Raw genomic sequence first — 16,244 nt, 5'->3', positions numbered from 1 at the left:
TTCCTCATGTAATCATTTAGAAGTGAAATCCACTTTTTTAAGGCTGGGCTTCTGTTGCAATATAACTTTTCAAAATGTTTTCCAATTGACTGAAACTCCATTGCACAAAACGAGCATGTCATTAATCGTCGATTTAGAGTGGACTGCATTGCCCAGTGTGTGCATTGAGGAGCACATGTTCGTCTTTACTGGGGAGCAAGTTTGCACTCATGAATGTGGCAAAACATTCAAATCCGTAAGTGGGTGAACATTAAAGTCCTAGATGCTGCAAATCTCTATATCTGGATACGGAATGACTGAAAAAAGTTATGTCTCCAGTGTCAAAATGTGTGTAATGCACTAGTAATTCATTTCCTTTATTGACCAGTGAGGTAGCCATGTATGGAGGTGCTGTAGAGTGAAAATCAAGTTTCAAATAGCAGTGATCCATCTGCCTGGATAGCTCAGTCTGTACGGCATCAGACTTTTAATCTGAGGGTCCAGGGTTCAAGTCCCTGTTCAGGCGTACCTTTGCTTCTTTTACAAAAAATTAAGCAGGAAATATGAATTGCTCATTCTAATATGTGCTATTTCTGATGGCATCGCAACCTTGGGCAGTATGACTCTAAGGTAGTGGAGTCCAGAGTTCTTGGATGCTTTGCCAACATATCAAGCCTGACTGTGCTTCTAAATAGCATGAAATAGCAATCTTTGTACAAAGTTTTAATATTGGGGAGACAGATTGGTCGAAAAAAAGCAGACAGGCGCTGCTGAGATTCGAACTCAGGATCTCCTGTTTACTAGACAGGCGCTTTAACCAACTAAGCCACAGCACCTTTTTTGCATCTGCTCTCCTTTCCTTCCTCATGTAATCATTTAGAAGTGAAATCCACTTTTTTAAGGCTGGGCTTCTGTTGCAATATAACTTTTCAAAATGTTTTCCAATTGACTGAAACTCCATTGCACAAAACGAGCATGTCATTAATCGTCGATTTAGAGTGGACTGCATTGCCCAGTGTGTGCATTGAGGAGCACATGTTCGTCTTTACTGGGGAGCAAGTTTGCACTCATTAATGTGGCAAAACATTCAAATCCGTAAGTGGGTGAACATTAAAGTCCTAGATGCTGCAAATCTCTATATCTGGATACGGAATGACTGAAAAAAGTTATGTCTCCAGTGTCAAAATGTGTGTAATGCACTAGTAATTCATTTCCTTTATTGACCAGTGAGGTAGCCATGTATGGAGGTGCTGTAGAGTGAAAATCAAGTTTCAAATGGGCAGTGATCCCTGTGCCTGGATAGCTCAGTCGGTAGTGCATCAGACTTTTAATCTGAGGGTCCAGGGTTCAAGTCCCTGTTCAGGCGTATCTTTGCTTCTTTTACAAAAAATTTAGCAGGAAATATGAATTGCTCATTCTAATATGTGCTATTTCTGATGGCATCGCAACCTTGGGCAATATGACTCTAAGGTAGTGGAGTCCAGCATTCTTGGATGCTTTGCCAACGTTTCAAGCCTGACTGTGCTTCTAAATAGCATGAAATAACAATCTTTGTACAAAGTTTTAATATTGGGGAGACAGATTGGTCGAAAAAAAAGCAGACAGGCGCTGCTGAGATTCGAACTCAGGATCTCCTGTTTACTAGACAGGCGCTTTAACCAACTAAGCCACAGCACCTCTTTTGCATCTGATCTCCTGTCCTTCCTCATGGAATCATTTAGAAGTGAAATCCACTTTTTTTAAGGCTGGGCTTCTGTTGCAATATAACTTTACAAAATGTTTTCCAATTGACTGAAACTCCATTGCACAAAACGAGCATGTCATTAATCGTCGATTTAGAGTGGACTGCATTGCCCAGTGTGTGCATTGAGGAGCACATGTTCGTCTTTACTGGCGAGCAAGTTTGCACTCATGAATGTGGCAAAACATTCAAATCCGTAAGTGGGTGAACATTAAAGTCCTAGATGCTGCAAATCTCTATATCTGGATACGGAATGACTGAAAAAAGTTATGTCTCCAGTGTCAAAATGTGTGTAATGCACTAGTAATTCATTTCCTTTATTGACCAGTGAGGTAGCCATGTATGGAGGTGCTGTAGAGTGAAAATCAAGTTTCAAATGGCAGTGATCCATCTGCCCGGATAGCTCAGTCGGTAGAGCATCAGACTTTTAATCTGAGGGTCCAGGGTTCAAGTCCCTGTTCAGGCGTACCTTTGCTTCTTTTACAAAAAATTAAGCAGGAAATATGAATTGCTCATTCTAATATGTGCTATTTCTGATGGCATCGCAACCTTGGGCAATATGACTATAAGGTAGTGGAGTCCGGAGTTCTTGGATGCTTTGCCAACATATCAAGCCTGACTGTGCTTCTAAATAGCATGAAATAGCAATCTTTGTACAAAGTTTTAATATTGGGGAGACAGATTGGTCGAAAAAAAGCAGACAGGCGCTGCTGAGATTCGAACTCAGGATCTCCTGTTTACTAGACAGGCGCTTTAACCAACTAAGCCACAGCACCTTTTTTGCATCTGGTCTCCTTTCCTTCCTCATGTAATCATTTAGAAGTGAAATCCACTTTTTTAAGGCTGGGCTTCTGTTGCAATATAACTTTTCAAAATGTTTTCCAATTGACTGAAACTCCATTGCACAAAACGAGCATGTCATTAATCGTCGATTTAGAGTGGACTGCATTGCCCAGTGTGTGCATTGAGGAGCACATGTTCGTCTTTACTGGGGAGCAAGTTTGCACTCATTAATGTGGCAAAACATTCAAATCCGTAAGTGGGTGAACATTAAAGTCCTAGATGCTGCAAATCTCTATATCTGGATACGGAATGACTGAAAAAAGTTATGTCTCCAGTGTCAAAATGTGTGTAATGCACTAGTAATTCATTTCCTTTATTGACCAGTGAGGTAGCCATGTATGGAGGTGCTGTAGAGTGAAAATCAAGTTTCAAATGGGCAGTGATCCCTGTGCCTGGATAGCTCAGTCGGTAGTGCATCAGACTTTTAATCTGAGGGTCCAGGGTTCAAGTCCCTGTTCAGGCGTATCTTTGCTTCTTTTACAAAAAATTTAGCAGGAAATATGAATTGCTCATTCTAATATGTGCTATTTCTGATGGCATCGCAACCTTGGGCAATATGACTCTAAGGTAGTGGAGTCCAGAATTCTTGGATGCTTTGCCAACGTTTCAAGCCTGACTGTGCTTCTAAATAGCATGAAATAACAATCTTTGTACAAAGTTTTAATATTGGGGAGACAGATTGGTCGAAAAAAAAGCAGACAGGCGCTGCTGAGATTCGAACTCAGGATCTCCTGTTTACTAGACAGGCGCTTTAACCAACTAAGCCACAGCACCTCTTTTGCATCTGATCTCCTGTCCTTCCTCATGTAATCATTTAGAAGTGAAATCCACTTTTTTTAAGGCTGGGCTTCTGTTGCAATATAACTTTACTAAATGTTTTCCAATTGACTGAAACTCCATTGCACAAAACGAGCATGTCATTAATCGTCGATTTAGAGTGGACTGCATTGCCCAGTGTGTGCATTGAGGAGCACATGTTCGTCTTTACTGGCGAGCAAGTTTGCACTCATGAATGTGGCAAAACATTCAAATCCGTAAGTGGGTGAACATTAAAGTCCTAGATGCTGCAAATCTCTATATCTGGATACGGAATGACTGAAAAAAGTTATGTCTCCAGTGTCAAAATGTGTGTAATGCACTAGTAATTCATTTCCTTTATTGACCAGTGAGGTAGCCATGTATGGAGGTGCTGTAGAGTGAAAATCAAGTTTCAAATGGCAGTGATCCATCTGCCTGGATAGCTCAGTCAGTAGAGCATCAGACTTTTAATCTGAGGGTCCAGGGTTCAAGTCCCTGTTCAGGCGTACCTTTGCTTCTTTTACAAAAAATTAAGCAGGAAATATGAATTGCTCATTCTAATATGTGCTATTTCTGATGGCATCGCAACCTTGGGCAATATGACTCTAAGGTAGTGGAGTCCAGAGTTCTTGGATGCTTTGCCAACATTTCAAGCCTGACTGTGCTTCTAAATAGCATGAAATAACAATCTTTGTACAAAGTTTTAATATTGGGGAGACAGATTGGTCGAAAAAAAAGCAGACAGGCGCTGCTGAGATTCAAACTCAGGATCTCCAGTTTACTAGACAGGCGCTTTAACCAACTAAGCCACAGCACCTCTTTTGCATCTGATCTCCTGTCCTTCCTCATGTAATCATTTAGAAGTGAAATCCACTTTTTTTAAGGCTGGGCTTCTGTTGCAATATAACTTTACAAAATGTTTTCCAATTGACTGAAACTCCATTGCACAAAACGAGCATGTCATTAATCGTTGATTTAGAGTGGACTGCATTGCCCAGTGTGTGTATTGAGGAGCACATGTTCGCCTTTACTGGGGAGCAATTTTGCACTCATGAATGTGGCAAAACATTCAAATCCGTAAGTGGGTGAACATTAAAGTCCTAGATGCTGCAAATCTCTATATCTGGATACGGAATGACTGAAAAAAGTTATGTCTCCAGTGTCAAAATGTGTGTAATGCACTAGTAATTCATTTCCTTTATTGACCAGTGAGGTAGCCATGTATGGAGGTGCTGTAGAGTGAAAATCAAGTTTCAAATGGGCAGTGATCCTTGTGCCTGGATAGCTCAGTCGGTAGAGCATCAGACTTTTAATCTGAGGGTCCAGGGTTCAAGTCCCTGTTCAGGCGTACCTTTGCTTCTTTTACAAAAAATTAAGCAGGAAATATGAATTGCTCATTCTAATATGTGCTATTTCTGATGGCATCGCAACCTTGGGCAATATGATTCTAAGGTAGTTGAGTCCAGAGTTCTTGGATGCTTTGCCAACATTTCAAGCCTGACTGTGCTTCTAAATAGCATGAAATAGCAATCTTTGTACAAAGTTTTAATATTGGGGAGACAGATTGGTCGAAAAAAAAGCAGACAGGCGCTGCTGAGATTCGAACTCAGGATCTCCTGTTTACTAGACAGGCGCTTTAACCAACTAAGCCACAGCACCTTTTTTGCATCTGGTCTCCTTTCCTTCCTCATGTAATCATTTAGAAGTGAAATCCACTTTTTTAAGGCTGGGCTTCTGTTGCAATATAACTTTTCAAAATGTTTTCCAATTGACTGAAACTCCATTGGACAAAACGAGCATGTCATTAATCGTCGATTTAGAGTGGACTGCATTGCCCAGTGTGTGCATTGAGGAGCACATGTTCGTCTTTACTGGGGAGTAAGTTTGCACTCATGAATGTGGCAAAACATTCAAATCCGTAAGTGGGTGAACATTAAAGTCCTAGATGCTGCAAATCTCTATATCTGGATACGGAATGACTGAAAAAAGTTATGTCTCCAGTGTCAAAATGTGTGTAATGCACTAGTAATTCATTTCCTTTATTGACCAGTGAGGTAGCCATGTATGGAGGTGCTGTAGAGTGAAAATCAAGTTTCAAATGGCAGTGATCCATCTGCCTGGATAGCTCAGTCGGTAGAGCATCAGACTTTTAATCTGAGGGTCCAGGGTTCAAGTCCCTGTTCAGGCGTACCTTTGCTTCTTTTACAAAAAATTAAGCAGGAAATATGAATTGCTCATTCTAATATGTGCTATTTCTGATGGCATCGCAACCTTGGGCAATATGACTCTAAGGTAGTGGAGTCCAGAGTTCTTGGATGCTTTGCCAACATATCAAGCCTGACTGTGCTTCTAAATAGCATGAAATAGCAATCTTTGTACAAAGTATTAATATTGGGGAGACAGATTGGTCGAAAAAAAGCAGACAGGCGCTGCTGAGATTCGAACTCAGGATCTCCTGTTTACTAGACAGGCGCTTTAACCAACTAAGCCACAGCACCTTTTTTGCATCTGGTCTCCTTTCCTTCCTCATGTAATCATTTAGAAGTGAAATCCACTTTTTTAAGGCTGGGCTTCTGTTGCAATATAACTTTTCAAAATGTTTTCCAATTGACTGAAACTCCATTGCACAAAACGAGCATGTCATTAATCGTCTATTTAGAGTGGACTGCATTGCCCAGTGTGTGCATTGAGGAGCACATGTTCGTCTTTACTGGGGAGCAAGTTTGCACTCATGAATGTGGCAAAACATTCAAATCCGTAAGTGGGTGAACATTAAAGTCCTAGATGCTGCAAATCTCTATATCTGGATACGGAATGACTGAAAAAAGTTATGTCTCCAGTGTCAAAATGTGTGTAATGCACTAGTAATTCATTTCCTTTATTGACCAGTGAGGTAGCCATGTATGGAGGTGCTGTAGAGTGAAAATCAAGTTTCAAACGGGCAGTGATCCCTGTGCCTGGATAGCTCAGTCGGTAGAGCATCAGACTTTTAATCTGAGGGTCCAGGGTTCAAGTCCCTGTTCAGGCGTATCTTTGCTTCTTTTACAAAAAATTAAGCAGGAAATATGAATTGCTCATTCTAATATGTGCTATTTCTGATGGCATCGCAACCTTGGGCAATATGACTCTAAGGTAGTGGAGTCCAGAGTTCTTGGATGCTTTGCCAACATTTCAAGCCTCACTGTGCTTCTAAATAGCATGAAACAGCAATCTTTGTACAAAGTTTTAATATTGGGGAGACAGATTGGTCGAAAAAAAAGCAGACAGGCGCTGCTGAGATTCAAACTCAGGATCTCCTGTTTACTAGACAGGCGCTTTAACCAACTAAGCCACAGCACCTTTTTTGCATCTGGTCTCCTTTCCTTCCTCATGTAATCATTTAGAAGTGAAATCCACTTTTTTAAGGCTGGGCTTCTGTTGCAATATAACTTTTCAAAATGTTTTCCAATTGACTGAAACTCCATTGCACAAAACGAGCATGTCATTAATCGTCGATTTAGAGTGGACTGCATTGCCCAGTGTGTGCATTGAGGAGCACATGTTCGTCTTTACTGGGGAGCAAGTTTGCACTCATGAATGTGGCAAAACATTCAAATCCGTAAGTGGGTGAACATTAAAGTCCTAGATGCTGCAAATCTCTATATCTGGATACGGAATGACTGAAAAAAGTTATGTCTCCAGTGTCAAAATGTGTGTAATGCACTAGTAATTCATTTCCTTTATTGACCAGTGAGGTAGCCATGTATGGAGGTGCTGTAGAGTGAAAATCAAGTTTCAAATGGGCAGTGATCCCTGTGCCTGGATAGCTCAGTCGGTAGAGCATCAGACTTTTAATCTGAGGGTCCAGGGTTCAAGTCCCTGTTCAGGCGTACCTTTGCTTCTTTTACAAAAAATTAAGCAGGAAATATGAATTGCTCATTCTAATATGTGCTATTTCTGATGGCATCGCAACCTTGGGCAATATGACTCTAAGGTAGTGGAGTCCAGAGTTCTTGGATGCTTTGCCAACATTTCAAGCCTGACTGTGCTTCTAAATAGCATGAAATAACAATCTTTGTACAAAGTTTTAATATTGGGGAGACAGATTGGTCGAAAAAAAAGCAGACAGGCGCTGCTGAGATTCAAACTCAGGATCTCCAGTTTACTAGACAGGCGCTTTAACCAACTAAGCCACAGCACCTCTTTTGCATCTGATCTCCTGTCCTTCCTCATGTAATCATTTAGAAGTGAAATCCACTTTTTTTAAGGCTGGGCTTCTGTTGCAATATAACTTTACAAAATGTTTTCCAATTGACTGAAACTCCATTGCACAAAACGAGCATGTCATTAATCGTTGATTTAGAGTGGACTGCATTGCCCAGTGTGTGTATTGAGGAGCACATGTTCGCCTTTACTGGGGAGCAATTTTGCACTCATGAATGTGGCAAAACATTCAAATCCGTAAGTGGGTGAACATTAAAGTCCTAGATGCTGCAAATCTCTATATCTGGATACGGAATGACTGAAAAAAGTTATGTCTCCAGTGTCAAAATGTGTGTAATGCACTAGTAATTCATTTCCTTTATTGACCAGTGAGGTAGCCATGTATGGAGGTGCTGTAGAGTGAAAATCAAGTTTCAAATGGGCAGTGATCCTTGTGCCTGGATAGCTCAGTCGGTAGAGCATCAGACTTTTAATCTGAGGGTCCAGGGTTCAAGTCCCTGTTCAGGCGTACCTTTGCTTCTTTTACAAAAAATTAAGCAGGAAATATGAATTGCTCATTCTAATATGTGCTATTTCTGATGGCATCGCAACCTTGGGCAATATGATTCTAAGGTAGTTGAGTCCAGAGTTCTTGGATGCTTTGCCAACATTTCAAGCCTGACTGTGCTTCTAAATAGCATGAAATAGCAATCTTTGTACAAAGTTTTAATATTGGGGAGACAGATTGGTCGAAAAAAAAGCAGACAGGCGCTGCTGAGATTCGAACTCAGGATCTCCTGTTTACTAGACAGGCGCTTTAACCAACTAAGCCACAGCACCTTTTTTGCATCTGGTCTCCTTTCCTTCCTCATGTAATCATTTAGAAGTGAAATCCACTTTTTTAAGGCTGGGCTTCTGTTGCAATATAACTTTTCAAAATGTTTTCCAATTGACTGAAACTCCATTGCACAAAACGAGCATGTCATTAATCGTCGATTTAGAGTGGACTGCATTGCCCAGTGTGTGCATTGAGGAGCACATGTTCGTCTTTACTGGGGAGTAAGTTTGCACTCATGAATGTGGCAAAACATTCAAATCCGTAAGTGGGTGAACATTAAAGTCCTAGATGCTGCAAATCTCTATATCTGGATACGGAATGACTGAAAAAAGTTATGTCTCCAGTGTCAAAATGTGTGTAATGCACTAGTAATTCATTTCCTTTATTGACCAGTGAGGTAGCCATGTATGGAGGTGCTGTAGAGTGAAAATCAAGTTTCAAATGGCAGTGATCCATCTGCCTGGATAGCTCAGTCGGTAGAGCATCAGACTTTTAATCTGAGGGTCCAGGGTTCAAGTCCCTGTTCAGGCGTACCTTTGCTTCTTTTACAAAAAATTAAGCAGGAAATATGAATTGCTCATTCTAATATGTGCTATTTCTGATGGCATCGCAACCTTGGGCAATATGACTCTAAGGTAGTGGAGTCCAGAGTTCTTGGATGCTTTGCCAACATATCAAGCCTGACTGTGCTTCTAAATAGCATTGAAGTGGGAGAATGGAAAACCAGACTCCCGTCCTTCACCTCTCGCGCTTGGCCTAGAGGGTCGCGGCCCAGACACCCGCCACGAGAAGAGTTTGCCCATTTACCAGATGACCAAATACCCTGGTACAGAAACATACGGATGTGTCCATCTGCCTGCCCAACAGCCCGCACTGGCCATGCCGACACCTGCGGCACGGACCAACTAGACTGAAATCTACACATCGTTAGAGATGCCATGACGACCTAGATAACGGGGAGCACCGCTGAACTATTATACACGCTGAACATTTCCACACCAATCTACACGAAGAACATACTCAGTGCTCTGACGTAGGCGACAGGCTTATTCACGGACGTGCATCTTTATTATTTTTACATAGGCTTTCAGAATGCAGAAACGCAAGACGCACCATGAGCTCATTTATAACGCTTGCTCACGCTTCTCTTGAAACCCGTTACCATCATGAGAGATATAATGGAAACACGATACTGGCCATGAAACTGTATGCCACTATAACCTAAAGCATCCATGCACTAAATGGATTACTCGTGCACCAGGCCCAAGTAGGCCTCAAGCAAGAGTTCCCGTGGACATTAACAAAGCAAAAGTCAGGTTGCTGAGCCTGCAGAAAGAACCCAGTGGAGCAACCAGCCAAGGTCGTAATGTTGCAAACCCACAGTCAAGAAACAAATCTTCAAAGGCACGATGTTGCAACCTCGCACTCCAAGTACCAATGTTAAAATCATATCTGCAAATTAAACCAGACATACAGTGGAAAAACAATATTAATTGTGCAGAATTATGCCTCAAACACGGTCCCTCCCCACGTGACCAAGCCGAACCTGACGAGATGCCAAAACCCAGGAGAGAAAAGGCGTCTGGGTACCTCGCTACGAGACGCAGGCCGACACACTTGAAAGGCTCAATGGACACCTGCTACAGTGGGAACGGTCAGTCTCCCACCTATGAATAAATCCTCACATTGCCTGCACGTACCCATATTGAAACACTGTTGCAACCACAGGTGCACCGTGTGCTGGGAACAACGGTGGTCCCAGGCTGGGGAGCTCACGGATGCACCAATCAGAACATGAGGTTCTTATCTCAGACGTCAGTAACGTTAGCCAATCCTCAGGGGTCTTCATGTAACAATTCTTATGTATCTAATTGTAGGGACAACCCAGATATACCACCTGACTACATCTTAACCACTAATATCATTCTCTATATGCGTACTATACTAACCCCACCACTCGAGCAACCAATCAAGAGTGGCGATAGGTTCTTTTGGTAACTTTTTGGAATGACGCAAGTAGCGCGTCATAATGTAGTAAAAAGGGCCTGCGAGCCCCACTATTGTGTGTGTGTCAGGACGAACGCGTACGCTCCTTGACCCATCCCTGCCGTTTGCATAATAAACGGCAGAAGTTGCCTTGCTCCTTGTGTGTGCCTCATACTCTGTCTCGATCCGAGATATACACGGGAGGAGTTGGGGCCTCCCTGCCCGGAGGTCTGCGGACGGCCCGGCCGACCCCGGCAGAATCCCCCCCGACAAGTTGGAGGCACTGCTGAGATCTGTTTAAGATCGACTTTTATTTTTTATTTTTCCAGGCACTCCCGTTGCGGGGAGGCCCGGCGGCGCGGCCCCCTCTGCCGTTGCCCCCTTCTGAGGACTACAGGACCATCGCGGAGCTGCGAGAGGACCGGACAGCGCAATCCGGATATTGGCCCTCGGGAGCCGGTTGAGAAGTATCCCGCCCGCGGTCGGCGAGTGTCCAGACGTGGTCCAGACGAGGGGAGGTGGCGAGCCGCTTGGAGGGGTGCACGCAGTCGAGCGGCCCTGCATCGAGGGAACTTGGTGAGCATGACACGCACAACAAGCAATGCGAAATTGTGAGGGAGGGGGCGGAAGTAAATAAGGGAGGAGGGAGGTATTGTAAAAAGGTGGGGTGAAGGTTTAATTGAGTGATGATAATGGAATGAATGGTAGTGAATTGAGTGCGAGAGAAGGCGGCTAACGTTACGCGAAAGAGGGGGGCAGGGCACGAGAACAACACGTGCAGACGCTCGCAACAAAAAGCTAACGTTACGCGAAAGAGGGGGGCGGGGCACGAAAACATCACGTGCAGCCGCTCGAAAGACACTGATTGGCCTAAATCGCGACTACGTGTGAGGGTGGGTGTGTGTGGTTTCCTACGATTTGACATTTATTATTCAATGAGTAGATGAGGTTCCCTATTGTTCGAGCAAGAAACTCGATAGGTAGATGAGGTTCCCTATTGTTCGAGCAAGAAACTCGATAGGTAGATGACGTTTCCCTGTGGGCGGTGGCTAGTTACGTAGTTGCCCAAAACGGAAGATAATTGGCTGGTTAAGCCCTCTGGTTGAGGGGCGTATCACACGCGAGGCGACGCAGCGTGCGCAGTCCGGTTATAGTATTGATGAGATTACCTTGTTCCAGGAGAGACAGGAAGACAGCTGTAGGGTTAGCGGGGTAGATTGCAAGTGTATTTTGAATTTAAAGAACATAACACGAATATACCAGTAGTTCGAAGAAATAGGTGACGTCACCAGTAGGGATTTAGTAAGATATCGTGAACACAAGAAGCTTTGGGTTTGACATTGGTGGGGAAGAGAAACATGATAAAGGAGCGGACACGGAGATAAACGATAAACGAGTGGATCAAAGAGGAGAAGGGGAAGGGGGCGTGGCTGCGCACGGAGAACGCCGGCCACGGCAAGTGTAAAGGTGGGAGGAGAACGGGGAAAAAGGACGACTGTGTAAGATCGTCGTAAGGGGTACGCAGCTGCAGGGGGCTGCGTGCGCTTCGGCCGCAGGGGGCCGTAGGGGAAGGAATATAATATAACATCATAAATATATTTGTTTTATAATTTTTTTTTTTTTTTGTGATTATTATCATTGCATAATTTGTCAAAGGATTGTCGTAAGTCCCCACACTTGCGGGGCAAGGTAAGCAATAAAAGGTTGTATGTTGCAAACTGGTAGCAAGGGGAAGGGTAAGAAAGGGTGCGCTAGTATGTCATACGGGAGAGGGTTGGGAGGGTGGGGGAATACCCTCACTACCCCACTACAACATATATGCACAACACTGCCACCACATAGGGAGAAGTTAATTAAGTACAGCATAGAGTGGACCCAGGGGACGGACAACAAAATGTTGACACCATGGCCGCCTAATGGTAGCTTTGACCCATATGCCCAACATTCACTATTAAACCATCTGCACAATACATACAAGGGGAAGAAGTTGGCAAACCATGTGGAGGTGTTTAACTTATGGAGGATGTTCCAGGGGTCTAGACCAGGACCAAATGGAATGTTCACTATGGGGGAAACACCGGAAGAAAAGGAGATTAAGAAAGAAGGAACGGATGGGGAAAAGGAGAGTGAAGGAACAAAGAATATGGGGAATGAAAAACTGGGTGGAGGAAAGGTTGATAAATTAGCTGACATAAAACAGGAACCGAGCAATGAGATACCCTTAACACCGGGAGTGAAAACAGAGGGGGGAGGGTTGTACCCTTTAAGAGAATTAGGAGAAATAAAAGGACAGTTAAGGGCGGCTGAAGGATACTCAAACCCGGCATACAGCCCTCCACCATATGTGGCTCATGGAAAGATACCAATGGGGGACGGGAGGAGAGAAGAGCAGACTGTAGAGATAGGAAACGATGAGTGGGTAGCTGCACAGATATTGTTGAAATTACGAGGATCACTAACTGGAGAGGAAAGGGAGGCGGTAAAGAGAACAAACGAGGATAGTGAAAGAGAGAGTGAAATGAGGGGAGAGGAGCTGCTACGGCAGAAGGAAGAGATTTTGGAGGAAAGATTAGCTAAACTAAGGGATGAGCAGAATGAACTGATAAAACAACTTGAGGGGGAGGAAAGAGAGAGAGTGAGGAAAAGGAAAGAAGGTAAGGACGAATTGGAAAAATTAAGGGAGCAAAGTGAGGAGAGAAAGAGGGAAGCTGTAAGGGTAAAAGCAGCAGCAGAAAGGGTATCAAGAGTAGTGATGAGGGAGAAGAAGAAGGAAGAAGAAGAAAATGAAAAAGAAATGGAAATATGGAGGAGGAGGATAATATCAGAGACAGCTAAAAAATATGAAGAGGGGAAGGTAATAGAGAGTATAGTAGAAAGAGAAAGGGTGAAATGGGAAAGGAGGAGAGAGGATGAAAGGATATTGGAAAAGATGAGCAACGAAGTAATGGAGGAATTAAAAAGGAAAAGAGAGGAAAATAGTAGGGAGATGGAGGAGAGGAGTGAAGGGGAGATAGAAGAGAGTAAGAGGGAGAGTGAAAGATGGGGAGAAGTATATAAAAATAGAGAGGTAGCAACAACGTCAGCACTAAGGGGAACAGGTGGTAACAACGGAAAGGAAGAGGGAGACCTAATAGACTTAAAAACTGTAACAATAAAAGGAAAAAAGGCAGAGTGGGGGGCGCAATTTATGAATGATTTTTGTAGTGAGGATGGAAGGAAGAGTGAAAGGGAAAGCTTAGATAAGCTATACCTCACTAGAACAAACATAGATTCGCCATGGGTGAGTAGAAGATGGGAGGAGCTGGAGAGAAGTAAGGAGGAAGTGAAAAGAATGGGAGAAACACAAACTAACGAACACACGCCACCGACGCTCACCAACCAACACACGCCACCCACATCACCATCACGCTCTCTAACGCCACACCCCACATGTTCAACAACTGCACGCTCTCTGCACAGAATAAAGCTCGCACCCTTCATGGACGAAGTTACACCTTATGCATGTCGGCTTAGGGACCTCCCTAGTCGCAGGCAAGACAGGCAAACAGACGTGACAATATTGAACACAGGAAAGGATGAAAAAAGGGGAAAGGAAGAAGAGGGAGGTAGGAGAAGAGGTAGTAAGGAAGGATTTGAAGTAGTAAAAGGAATGGGGGAAGAGGAGGGGTGTGAAGAGTTAACATCATGGAGCATAAAGGATGACACAAGACAGAATGTAATGCCACTGCTGGAGAGAGGAGGGGTTAGACCACAATATGTACCTTGGAAACATACGGATAAGGAAAACATAAAATGTAGGCTCCCATCATTAAGTGGAGGTGCGGGTAAATGGATATATGAAATGGAAAAACACACCGCAGGACAGAAACTAGCAGTGGGAGATGTTAAGGGCCTGTTAATATCAATATTAGGGGATAGAGCGGATGACATTTGGAAAAGAGCGGGATTCCATGGGGTAACAATAACAAACACATCGCATGATGGGGCACCATTTGCAAACTGCAGACATGCGCTATGGCAGGCACTAAGAGTGCAGTACCCAGACACATCAGACATAGGAGCCATTACTTCCCGTAAGATGGGTGAGAACGAGGATCCTGTTGATTATATCCAGGATATTCAAGAGAAGTGGCGCATGGAAACTAGAGAACAATGGGACAAAACACCAGCCATATTTTATCATATACTAGTACAAGGGCTCCCAGAAGGAGTTCAGAGACAATTAAAGAAAGTAGTGGGGATGGAAGCAAAACCATGGCCGGAAATACAACTGACTATAGTACATCACTGTAGAACATGGCAAGGAAAAATGAAACAAAAGGAAGAGGACAGGAAAACAGAAGAGGCCAAATTAGTACAGAAAAAACTTACTAAATATACCATGGAAGGGGCACTAATAACTGCGCCAACACCAATGGCCCAAAGCCCAACGCAAGTAGTGGCTGCACAAAATCCAGCTCAAATAGCGCCTCCACAAGAGGTAATAGAGCAAGTGCTGCCTCTGCAATCACACGCACAGAACATGGGAGGAGGGTACCCAATGCAAGGAGCTGGGTATTATAATTATAATAGAGGGAGAGGAGGGTTTATGAGGGGAAGAGGATACGGATATAATACCCAACAACAGGCTGGGGGACTCAGAAATAACTACCAGACAGGGCAACCAGTATACCAGGACAACACAGGGAACTTCCCATGGCAAAACAGGGAACCACCCGTGTGTTGGAGCTGCGGACTATTAGGACACATGTCACGTACATGCAGGGTCAGGCCAGGAACACCAGCATGGAACGAACAAGCACAACATAGGACATCACAAGAACAGCAGGGCATACAACCACAGCAGATGTCACCACAAGGGAGTGACCAACACTATTCCCTACCACAACAACAAATAAAACAATACCTGCCACAAGTAACTGGTGCAGCGTTAATACAACCACCACCACAACCTGAACGAACGCAATTGGGTGGGGTGACGGTGTTGGGGCACAACCCTTACACAGGGAATGGCCAGTCATTGTACCCCCAATAGGACAGCCCACAGACGGCCTTGGTGTGTCCCATCCTGTCAGTAACACCTAATAGTGCGGAGGAGCCACGCATAGAGGTAACGATAGGTGACAAAAAATTATCATTCCTTGTTGACACCGGGGCGACCCGGTCTTGCATAAGGGAAGGTAAGTTTAAGATGTCAGGCGAAGCCATGAACACACAAGGGTTTTCTGGGGCTAAAGGGTTGGTTCCATTTACTGATAACGTTCCGCTATCTATTGGAGATTACGATCTGTCAGTACCACTTTTGTATTATAGTGCCTCACCAGTAAACATACTGGGGAGGGACATAATGAACAGATTAAATATGACGATCTCCTTTACAGAGGATGGCATAATTTGCTCTACTCCAGGGATTAACATGCTTGCAGCACGACAGATTTTGCAAGCATACTGTGGACAGATAGCGATCAGGGCGGAGCCGGTAGACGGCGAGCTATTCCAGTACGGAACAGACATGGCATTTGCATGGATGCCAGGGATAGGAGGGAAAATATGGAGGAGACCAGCAGCCTATCTATTCCGACCAGAAACACCAGCTAATGAACTGGAAGGGAAGGTCATTGCAGTGGACATTGAGAGCATTATTGCAACAGCTGATTATGTTGCTGTGCACGCCCAAGATAAAGAAGGGAGAGCATGGAGGGCGGTGATAGCACTAGCAGAAGGATGTAGGCTGACCCAGGTGTCAGATGAAGAGTTGTTTTCAGAAGAAAAGGAGGAAAATGAAATGGTGTTCATGATGAGTGTAGAAATGTGGCTAACAGTGGCTCACAAACAAGTGGCACAGAAAATTGCAATGGCACTTGAGGCACCCGCTGG

At 43.9% G+C, this 16,244-nt stretch overlaps 7 non-coding genes across 7 annotated transcripts; all 7 read right to left on the bottom strand.

Annotated features, from left to right (window-relative positions):
• Positions 1-741: 741 nt before the first annotated feature.
• On the bottom strand, positions 742-815 carry TRNAT-AGU (transfer RNA threonine (anticodon AGU)). Its single transcript has one exon. It is a non-coding gene; the product is annotated as a tRNA-Thr (tRNA).
• Positions 816-1,582: 767 nt separating this feature from the next.
• On the bottom strand, positions 1,583-1,656 carry TRNAT-AGU (transfer RNA threonine (anticodon AGU)). Its single transcript has one exon. It is a non-coding gene; the product is annotated as a tRNA-Thr (tRNA).
• Positions 1,657-2,422: 766 nt separating this feature from the next.
• TRNAT-AGU (transfer RNA threonine (anticodon AGU)) lies at positions 2,423-2,496 on the bottom strand. The gene has a single exon. It is a non-coding gene; the product is annotated as a tRNA-Thr (tRNA).
• A 767-nt stretch (positions 2,497-3,263) lies between these two features.
• Positions 3,264-3,337, bottom strand: TRNAT-AGU (transfer RNA threonine (anticodon AGU)). Its single transcript has one exon. It is a non-coding gene; the product is annotated as a tRNA-Thr (tRNA).
• Positions 3,338-4,946: 1,609 nt separating this feature from the next.
• TRNAT-AGU (transfer RNA threonine (anticodon AGU)) lies at positions 4,947-5,020 on the bottom strand. Its single transcript has one exon. It is a non-coding gene; the product is annotated as a tRNA-Thr (tRNA).
• Positions 5,021-5,785: 765 nt separating this feature from the next.
• On the bottom strand, positions 5,786-5,859 carry TRNAT-AGU (transfer RNA threonine (anticodon AGU)). Its single transcript has one exon. It is a non-coding gene; the product is annotated as a tRNA-Thr (tRNA).
• A 2,450-nt stretch (positions 5,860-8,309) lies between these two features.
• Positions 8,310-8,383, bottom strand: TRNAT-AGU (transfer RNA threonine (anticodon AGU)). The gene has a single exon. It is a non-coding gene; the product is annotated as a tRNA-Thr (tRNA).
• Positions 8,384-16,244: the final 7,861 nt, after the last annotated feature.

The sequence above is a fragment of the Ambystoma mexicanum genome, unplaced genomic scaffold (genome assembly GCF_040938575.1).
Source record: "Ambystoma mexicanum isolate Mex_15411 unplaced genomic scaffold, UKY_AmexF1_1 Mex_scaf1, whole genome shotgun sequence".
NCBI classification, from domain to species: Eukaryota; Metazoa; Chordata; class Amphibia; order Caudata; family Ambystomatidae; genus Ambystoma; species Ambystoma mexicanum.
The sequence above is the reverse complement of the archived record's forward strand: the minus strand, read 5'-3'. Positions and strand labels throughout refer to the sequence as shown.